At 43.4% G+C, this 11,247-nt stretch overlaps 1 long non-coding RNA gene across 1 annotated transcript in view; it reads left to right on the top strand.

The window, feature by feature from the left end:
* LOC138647114 (uncharacterized) overlaps nucleotides 1–10,703 on the top strand; it is a 33,938-nt gene extending 23,235 nt beyond the window's left edge. The window contains exon 2 of the long non-coding RNA XR_011314882.1: nucleotides 10,265–10,703. This is a non-coding gene — a long non-coding RNA (uncharacterized lncRNA). The remainder of the gene's footprint in view (nucleotides 1–10,264) is intronic.
* Nucleotides 10,704–11,247: the final 544 nt, after the last annotated feature.

Raw genomic sequence — 11,247 nt, forward strand, 5'->3', positions numbered from 1 at the left:
CGTTCATTTTATTGTTTTTTTTTAGTTGTATACTGTAGGCGATCCAGTGAGCCCATTACGGTCATTTATTCCCTGGTAACTTGCTGGTGATGACACTTTCTCCGTGTGAATGTTACTGGTACTGTGCAATTCTCCCTTATTTACATTGTAATTGGTCAACAGAACAAGACGTAAGGAAAACAAAAAGATTGTGTTTGTTCTTGGGATGCTACAATGTATAAATAAGTAACATTCTACAGAAATAATAATAAACAGGGCAATATAATGCACAAGTCTTATTATTAGCTATATAATACGTTATACAATTTGTCTTTGTTACCAGCTCGCATACTTTAAGTTTTATTTCTATAGAATTGAAAGTTGCTCATGTGCATAAAAGTACTTGTCCTATACATAAAATATAAACGCGTCTATTGAGGTATTCGTACCCCGTTTCCCCAACTATAAGACCTGTCTTATATTAATTTTTGGTCCAAAAGATGTACAGGACTTATTTTCACAGAATGTCTTATTTTTCCATGAACAACAATCTACAATTATTAATACCAGTATTAATTAATATTATTAATATTTATTGCTCATCGGTTTCCATACAGTACTGTACCGTAATAATTGGTGAATGGATCCTTCATCAAGAAAAGACACCCTCGAAGGAAAAGACCGCACAAGACCCAAAACAATAAGGGTTGGTGAGTCCTGGGCTCTCACACACATTGGGGGGGAAACAGTCTCTACACTTGGCTGCAGTGGAACGCAGAAGGGAGCAGCTGGAACGTCAAGGGACCTGACAGCACGTAACGCGCCTGTGACAGCAGTGAGGACAGCAGGACTACCCAGTCTGTGTGTGTGAGAGCCCAGCACTTGTCAGCTCTTATTGTGTTGGGTCTCGTGGGGTCTTATGAGTGCAATTCTTTTGGGGGTGTCTGCTTTCCTTGGTGAAGGGTCTATCTATCCTGCTGCATCCTATTTTCTATTGATTTTACTTTTTTACATGTTTAGCTGCCTGGACACTATTAAAGTTGATTTGTTTATGAGCTGTAGCTAAGGTTTATTTGTGAAGTATGGCTTATATTTTTAGCATCCTCAAACATCATGTTAGAGCTTATTTTAAGGGTAGGTCTGATGTTTCGGCAGAACATTGTAGATGTCTCACTATCCCAGCATTCCCAAATAAGCTGCAGAGAACCTGAACTGCAGGCTAGAAAATGTATGCAACCTGCACTATGGGTTTCATCATTGGATATATGCAAATTGCCTCTTCAGAGAGGAAGAGGGCTTTATCTCTAGAGAAACTTATTGGAAGTAGCGATCCTAAAAGTCAATATAGACCCTTTAACAACCCTTGGCACATGGCTTAGGATAAAAGCCAAACCAGAATCTCAATTTGCAGAAATATGTTTCAGGGTGTTGCCCCTCCCCAGTTGTCATGCTCCACTAAGGAGCCAGATGACACACGGCGAAACGGATGAGAAGGGAAGCACTGCAACTACTGAAAGATTAAAGGGGCACCCTTGAATCTTGCCCTGTGCAACCCTGAGACTCTTACGTCCCTAGATGGGTTCTTTCACCCCGTGCTGCGATCACGTTCCCAATCTTTGCCTTGCTCTAAGCAGACCCTGGATAGTGCGTGGGGCAGCAGGAATGCTAATCCTGCTCTATAATACAGACACAAAAGAAGACAGAAACGGGTAAAGAAAACAGCAATCACTCTAAATGCAACCAGACTAAGGAATTGTATATAACGGGAGAGGAAAGGTGAGACAAACCAAAAAAGAGATAAGAAGGATAATACCAAGCAAACTTCTAAACAGCATTTTCCCGAGTCGACTCCGAAATGTTTTTCACTTTCCACAGGTCACAGCTCCCAAACCAACTCCAAGGTATAGTAAGCTATCACTGGCAATTACTCAAGCTAAGAAGTGAGCATTTATACCTTATACATCTCTTCCGATCATCAGTCGGCCGGCTCCCCCATACACATTAGACTGTTGGACGAACTTATCGATGTCAGCCTGTTTGGCTGACATTAGTCTAAGTATATAGGGGCCTATAGTCCTTATTCTCTATACAGAACACTTGCATATGCATGAGGGTGTTACATCTGTCAGAGGTTGCGGGCTAAAAAAGGCAACCTCAGACAGACTTGGCGGAAGCAACTCTATCTGACAGATTCCAGAGGAACACTGCCCTTCACTTTTTAACCTTTGCACAGGGATCTAGTTTTCAAACGGGGTTCTCTGGATTACTTCCACGGAAAAGCTGCTATACAGCAAGGCACAAGTTATACAGAAGCAAGTCAGATTAAGGGTTCGCTCACATTCGCGTATAAAAAAATGGCTCCGATGTTGATCCAGAAAAGTAGGACAGTGTCATGCGAGTGTGCAATTTTTTTTTTTATCACCTAGCATCTGTATGACATGCGAATGCAATCCATATTTAATGCGTTTTTCACATCATCTTTTACATACAGTAATACTCTGTAACGTAAAGCTAGTATACAAAAGTAATAAAACAATCTTATATAAAGATATAGATAGAAAGATATTAGATATATAATAGACAAAAAAAATAGATATTAGATAGCATAGATAGATGTAATGTAGATGTATAATTTCACAAGCCCCCAACATATAAAAAACTTGCACCCTTCTTGTGGTACTGAAGGGTGTTTAACCTTTTATATATACTACTAGATGGTGGCCCGATTCTAACGCATCAGGTATTCTAGAATATGCATGTCCACATAGTATATTGCCCAGCCACGTAGTATATTGCACAGCCACGTAGTATATTGCCCAGCCACGTAGTATATTGCCCAGCCACATAGTATATTGCCCAGCCACGTAGTATATTGCCCAGACACGTAGTATATTGCCCAGCCACGTAGTATATTGCCCAGTCACGTAGTATATTGCCCAGCCACGTAGTATATTGCCCAGCCACGTAGTATATTGCCCAGTTACGTAGTATATTGCCTAGTGACGTAGTATATTGCGCAGCCACGTAGTATATTGCCCAGTTACATAGTATATTGCCTAGTGACGTAGTATATTGCGCAGCCACGTAGTATATTGCCCAGCCACATACTATATTACCCAGCCACATAGTATATTGCCCAGCCACATAGTATATTGCCCAGCCACATAGTATATTGCCCAGCCACATAGTATATTGCGCAGCCACGTAGTATATTGCCCAGTTACATAGTATATTGCCTAGTGACGTAGTATATTGCCCAGCCACATAGTATATTGCCCAGCCACATAGTATATTGCCCAGCCACATAGTATATTGCCCAGCCACATAGTATATTGCCCAGCCACGTAGTATATTGCCCAGCCACGTAGTATATTGCCCAGCCACATAGTATATTGCCCAGCCACATAGTATATTGCCCAGCCACGTAGTATATTGCCCAGCCACGTAGTATATTGCCCAGCCACGTAGTATATTGCCCAGCCACGTAGTATATTGCCAAGTGACATAATATATTGCCCAGCCACGTAGTATATTGCCCAGTCACGAAGTATATTGCCCAGCCACGTAGTATATTGCCCAGTCACGTAGTATATTGCCCAGTTACGTAGTATATTGCCTAGTGATGTAGTATATTGTGCAGCCACGTAGTATATTGCCCAGCCACATAGTATATTGCCCAGCCACGTAGTATATTGCCCAGCCACGTAGTATTTTGCCCAGTTACGTAGTATATTGCCTAGTGATGTAGTATATTGTGCAGCCACGTAGTATATTGCCCAGTTACATAGTATATTGCCTAGTGACGTAGTATATTGTGCAGCCACGTAGTATATTGCCCAGCCACATAGTATATTGCCCAGCCACGTAGTATATTGCCCAGCCACGTAGTATATTGCCCAGTCACGTAGTATATTGCCCAGCCACGCAGTATATTGCCCAGCCACGTACTATATTGCCCAGTGACGTAATATATTGCCCAGCCACGTACTATATTGCCCAATGACGTAGTATATTGCCCAGCCACGTAGTATATTGCCCAGCCACATAGTATATTGCCAAGCCATGTAGTATATTGCCCAGCCACGTACTATATTGCACAGTGACGTAATATATTGCCCAGCCACAGCCACGTAATATATTGCCCAGTGACGTAGTTTATTGCCCAGCCACGTAGTATATTGCCCAGTTACGTAGTATATTGCCTAGTGACGTAGTATATTGTGCAGCCACATAGTATATTGCCCAGCCACGTAGTATATTGCCCAGCCATGTAGTATATTGCCCAGCCACATAGTATATTGCCCAGTTACGTAGTATATTGCTGAGCTACGTAGTATATTGCGCAGCCACGTACTATATTGCCCAGTGACGTAGTATACAGCAGAGAGCCACGTAGTATATTGCCCAGCCACGTAGTATATTGCACAGCAAAGTAGTATACAGCACAGAGCCACGTAGTATATTGCCCAGTTACATAGTATATTGCCTAGTGACGTAGTATATTGCGCAGCCACGTAGTATATTGCCCAGCCACATAGTATATTGCCCAGGTACGTAGTATATTGCCCAGTCACATAGTATATTGCCCAGCCACATAGTATATTGCCCAGCCACGTAGTATATTGCCAAGCCACGTAGTATATTGCCCAGCCACGTATTATTTTGCCCAGCCACATAGTATATTGCCCAGCCACGTAGTATATTGCCCAGCCATGTAGTATATTGCCCAGTGACGTAATATTTTGCCCAGCCACGTAGTATGTTGCCCAGTGACGTAGTATATTGCCCAGCCACGTAGTATATTTCCCAGCCACATAGTATATTGCCCAGCCATGTAGTATATTGCCCAGCCACGTACTATATTGCCCAGTGACGTAATATATTGCCCAGCCACGTAGTATATTGCCCAGTGACGTAGTATATTGCCCAGCCACGTAGTATATTTCCCAGCCACATAGTATATTGCCCAGCCATGTAGTATATATTGCCCAGCCACGTAGTATATTGCCCAGTCACGTAGTATATTGCCCAGCCACGTAGTATATTGCCCAGCCACGTAGTATATTGCCCAGTTACGTAGTATATTGCCTAGTGACGTAGTATATTGCGCAGCCACGTAGTATATTGCCCAGTTACATAGTATATTGCCTAGTGACGTAGTATATTGCGCAGCCACGTAGTATATTGCCCAGCCACATACTATATTACCCAGCCACATAGTATATTGCCCAGCCACATAGTATATTGCCCAGCCACGTAGTATATTGCCCAGTTACATAGTATATTGCCTAGTGACGTAGTATATTGCCCAGCCACATAGTATATTGCCCAGCCACATAGTATATTGCCCAGCCACATAGTATATTGCCCAGCCACGTAGTATATTGCCCAGCCACGTAGTATATTGCCCAGCCACGTAGTATATTGCCCAGTGACATAATATATTGCCCAGCCACGTAGTATATTGCCCAGTCACGTAGTATATTGCCCAGCCACGTAGTATATTGCCCAGCCACGTAGTATATTGCCCAGTTACGTAGTATATTGCCTAGTGATGTAGTATATTGTGCAGCCACGTAGTATATTGCCCAGTTACATAGTATATTGCCTAGTGACGTAGTATATTGTGCAGCCACGTAGTATATTGCCCAGCCACATAGTATATTGCCCAGCCACGTAGTATATTGCCCAGCCACGTAGTATATTGCCCAGTTACGTAGTATATTGCCTAGTGATGTAGTATATTGTGCAGCCACGTAGTATATTGCCCAGTTACATAGTATATTGCCTAGTGACATAGTATATTGTGCAGCCACGTAGTATATTGCCCAGCCACATAGTATATTGCCCAGCCACGTAGTATATTGCCCAGCCACGTAGTATATTGCCCAGTCACGTAGTATATTGCCCAGCCACGCAGTATATTGCCCAGCCACGTACTATATTGCCCAGTGACGTAATATATTGCCCAGCCACGTAGTATATTGCCCAATGACGTAGTATATTGCCCAGCCACGTAGTATATTGCCCAGCCACATAGTATATTGCCCAGCCATGTAGTATATTGCCCAGCCACGTACTATATTGCCCAGTGACGTAATATATTGCCCAGCCACGTAATATATTGCCCAGTGACGTAGTTTATTGCCCAGCCACGTAGTATATTGCCCAGTTACGTAGTATATTGCCTAGTGACGTAGTATATTGTGCAGCCACGTAGTATATTGCCCAGCCACGTAGCATATTGCCCAGCCATCTAGTATATTGCCCAGCCACATAGTATATTGCCCAGTTACGTAGTATATTGCTGAGCTACGTAGTATATTGTGCAGCCACGTACTATATTGCCCAGTGACGTAGTATACAGCAGAGAGCCACGTAGTATATTGCCCAGCCACGTAGTATATTGCACAGCAAAGTAGTATACAGCACAGAGCCACGTAGTATACAGCACAGAGCCACGTAGTATATTGCCCAGTTACATAGTATATTGCCTAGTGACGTAGTATATTGCGCAGCCACGTAGTATATTGCCCAGCCACATAGTATATTGCCCAGGTACGTAGTATATTGCCCAGTCACATAGTATATTGCCCAGCCACATAGTATATTGCCCAGCCACGTAGTATATTGCCCAGCCACGTAGTATATTGCCAAGCCACGTAGTATATTGCCCAGCCACGTATTATTTTGCCCAGCCACGTAGTATATTGCCCAGCCACGTAGTATATTGCCCAGCCATGTAGTATATTGCCCAGCCACGTACTATATTGCCCAGTGACGTAATATTTTGCCCAGCCACGTAGTATGTTGCCCAGTGATGTAGTATATTGCCCAGCCACGTAGTATATTTCCCAGCCACATAGTATATTGCCCAGCCATGTAGTATATTGCCCAGCCACGTACTATATTGCCCAGTGACGTAATATATTGCCCAGCCACGTAGTATATTGCCCAGTGACGTAGTATATTGCCCAGCCACGTAGTATATTTCCCAGCCACTTAGTATATTGCCCAGCCATGTAGTATATTGCCCAGCCACGTACTATATTGCCCAGTGACGTAATATATTGCCCAGCCACGTAGTATATTGCCCAGTGACGTAGTATATTGCCCAGCCACGTAGTATATTTCCCAGCCACATAGTATATTGCCCAGCCACGTAATATATTGCCCAGTAACGTAGTTTATTGCCCAGCCACGTAGTATATTGCCCAGTTACGTAGTATATTGCCTAGTGACGTAGCATATTGTGCAGCCACGTAGTATATTGCCCAGCCACGTAGTATATTGCCCAGCCATGTAGTATATTGCCCAGCCACATAGTATATTGCCCAGTTACGTAGTATATTGCCAAGCTACGTAGTATATTGCGCAGCCACGTACTACATTGCCCAGTGACGTAGTATACAGCACAGAGCCACGTAGTATATTGCCCAGCCTTGTAGTATATTGCACAGCGAAGTAGTATACAGCACAGAGCCACGTAGTATACAGCACAGAGCCACGTAGTATATTGCCTAGTGACGTAGTATATTGCCCAGCCACGTAGTATATTGCACAGCGAAGTAGTATACAGCACAGAGCCACGTAGTATATTGGCCAGTCACATAGTATATTGGCCAGTCATGTAGTATATTGCCCAGCCAGGTTTGTCACAGGTAAAAAAATAAAAAATAAACATATACTCACCTTTCCGAGGGCCCCTTGTAGTCCACGGCAGGTTCCGGTCCCAGGGTTGGTTTTAGCGCAAGACCTGTGATGACGTCGCGGTCACATGACCTTGACGTCATGGCAGGTCTTTGTAGTGCAGGCGCGCAGGGCCTGTGATGACGTCGCGGTCACATGACCGTGACATCATGGCAGGTCCTTGTCGCGCAGGCGCGCAGGGCCTGTAATGACGTCACGGTCACATGACCATGACGTCATGGCAGGTCCTTCTGCCACCAGAACCTGCAACGGAAGATGGCGGCCGGCGCGAGCTGCAACGGAGGGTGAGTATAGCAGGTTTTTGTTTTTTTCTTATTTTTAACATTACATTTTTTACTATTGATTCCGCATAGGCAACGTCAATAGTAAAAAGTTGGGGACACACAGGGTTAATAGTGGTGGTAATGGAGTGCGTTACCAGCGTCATAACGCGGCCCGTTACCGCTGGCATTAACCCTGTGTTAGCGGTGACCGGAGGGGAATATGTGGGCGACAGGCACTGACTGTGGGGAGTAAGGAGCGGCCATTATCTTCTGGACTGTGCCCGTCGGTGATTGGTCGCGGCAGCCATGACAGGCAGCTGGCGAGACCAATCATCGAATGAATAACCGTGACAGAAGGACAGACAGACAGACGGAAGTGACCCTTAGACAATTATATAGTAGATTAAATAATTAAAAAAACATGTGGGGTCCCCCCTTATTTTTGATAACCAGCAAAGGTAAAGCAGATAGCTTCCAGCTGATATTATCAGGCTAGGAAGGCCCCTGGTTATTGGGCCATTCCTAGCGTAAAACACCAGCCCACAGCTGCATCAGAAGTGGCACATCACATGCGCTTTGCTCTTCCTGATTGCCCTGGTGCAGTGGAAATCAGGGTAATTGTGCTTGGGATTGATGTCAGCTGTGATTTATCAAAAATCACAGCTGTCATCAACCCCTGGGGTTGGTAGTAGACACCCCCATTAACAACCCAGTCATCAAAAGGAAATGCGCACACACAAAAAGGGTTTATTGAAAAAAAAACACTGCCCTATGCTTTCCCTGGTTCACCAATTTATTTAAAAAAAAGCCACGCAGGTCCACTGTAGTCCACCAAATCCAACGTAGTCCACCGAATCTGACATAGTCCACAAATGGACAGCTGAAAAACAAAAAGAGAAAAAAACATGACAATGTCCCTCATTCACTAATTTATTCCAAAAAATATTCTCTCACAGCTACGACGTAGTCCAGCATTCCTCGAATCCGGTCCTGGCAACTGTGAGTAGGAGTAAGTAACATTACTACTGTTCACAGACACAGTCGCCGGGTACTCACATCACCACTAATCAGAGTTGCCGTCTCACACTGCACTCTGCCTGACCCGGCAGGTCTGAGCATCGGTGACATCAGTAACTACACCGCTCATCAGAGATGCTACCGAGTCACACTGCTGAGTGTGTATAGTTACTGATGCTGGTCAGAGCCGCTGGTGAGGTCAGTACCCGGCGACTGTGAATAGCAGTAATGTCACCACAGCCAGATTTATGGGAACATTAGCCTACATTGTAGTTGCGTGGGAAAATTGTTGGTAATAAATTGGTGAATGAGGGACATTTACTTGTTTTTTGCTCTCTCTTTTTATGTTTTTCAGGTATCCATTTGTGGACTACGACAGATTCCCAGGACTATGGCAGACCTGCATGGCATTTTTTTTTTAATAAATTGGTGAACCATGGAAAGTGTGGGGGAGTGGTTTTTTTTTTTCAAATAACCTTTTTGCGTGAGTGTGTTTTTAATTTTGATTACTGGTTAGTAGCAGGGTTGTCTGATAGACACCTCTCTATTACTAACACCATGGCTTGCTGGTAGCTGTGCTTTTTGACAAATCACAGCTGACATCAGCCCCAACTACCATTACTCCATTTACCAACGCATCAGGGCAATCGGGAAGAGCGAGTCAAAGCGTGAGAATTGACGCATCTCGCGATGTGCCACTTCTGGGGTGGCAGCGGGCTGGTATTTTTAGGCTGGGAAGGACCCAATAACCTGGGACCTTCCCAGCCTAAAAATATCAGCCTGTAGCTGTCTGCTTTACCTTTGCTGGTTATCAAAAATAAAGGGGATCCCACTTTTTTTATTATTATTTATTTAATAGCTTATGCAAGATTAAACACCCTTCAGTTCCACATGAAGGACACTAAAGGGTGCAAGTTTTTTTTATATGTTGGGGGCTTGTGAAATTATATATCTACAGAACATCTGTATCATGTATCTACTGTATCTATTCTGAGGGTTCTTGCTGTGAATTTACTGTACTTGGCTAATGAAAAGTTGTGGTTCCTTTTCAGATATGTGCGTAAAAATCGGATGGCATACAGATGGTCCATGTGCCGTCCGATTTTTCTTCTCGTACACGTTGACTTGCATTGGCGAGTCTCGTCCGATACACTCCTGCAATCACAACATGCTGAGATTTTTTTTACCTGTCTGATTAGAGCTGAGGAAAAACTTGCAGATGAGCGCTGACTCATTGAATAACCGGACAGAGTGCAACACAAAGTTTTCACGCATTGCACTTCTCTTTATTATAGGCCAGCGTGAGCGGCCCTAAAATTGGCGGTGGACAGCAGGATTTCAGGAGCTTAAATAGCTTGCAGGTCTCACCGTAGAGAGCAAACATTGATAGAAGTTAACTATATATCGTCTCTCAATCTGGATGGAACTACAAGTCATCCTCAAGGAGGGTGCAGCACCACCTGGAGACAGAAGCAGGAGCGGCAGGCACGGACACAGATGTCACAGTTGGGAGAAGGATAGTTGGCCAAACGAACGTTAAGTTGACAAACATCTAATGTTTATGGCTAACTTTAGACTTGAACTAATGTGAACACAGTGGTTGTACTTATTATTAGATCCATCAGTTAGGTCTCTGCTGATATTTTATAAGAAATACATTGAAGAGACTTAGTGCCACTTGAAATGTTTCAGATCAAGTTTGCTGCTACAATAAATTAGACATTTAATAAAAGAGTATATTGTTAGCTATGAAGTTCCATGCAGTAGAGAACATTGTGGTTTATGTTTGTTGACTTGTAGTCGCAGGGGAATCATACTAACAAATGTGGCATTTCTTGAGCTATTTGCTCTGAGCAAACATTACGGCACAGAATAAAGTCTATATGTTGTGTGTTTATTTATTTTACTATGAAAAAGCCACATTAAACCGGTGAGTTGACAGCAGGAGCCGCCCGAGAAGGAAAGGCTTTCTGTTCGAATAATTGATTTGGCCTTTTCCAGACACAACAGGAGACAGCAAAATTTTTCCAGTGAATGCAAAAAGCATCACAAAATGCGACACTAATGAAATGCAAAGGCTTTGTAGTCTCTATTCCGAGCCTGAAATAATGCAGGAAGGAAAACATCTATGTTTTAATAAAAGAATACCGAACCTGGCAGACGAATCAAAAGTCAAATATTCCGTATCCATAGAAATGTGTCGGAGCTTCACTTGTCTAAGACGACTAAGTCATTGACCTCATCATATTGTTTAATAAAACATTACTATTACTAAAAT

Source organism: Ranitomeya imitator, chromosome 8 (genome assembly GCF_032444005.1).
Source record: "Ranitomeya imitator isolate aRanImi1 chromosome 8, aRanImi1.pri, whole genome shotgun sequence".
In the NCBI taxonomy this organism is placed as follows: Eukaryota; Metazoa; Chordata; class Amphibia; order Anura; family Dendrobatidae; genus Ranitomeya; species Ranitomeya imitator.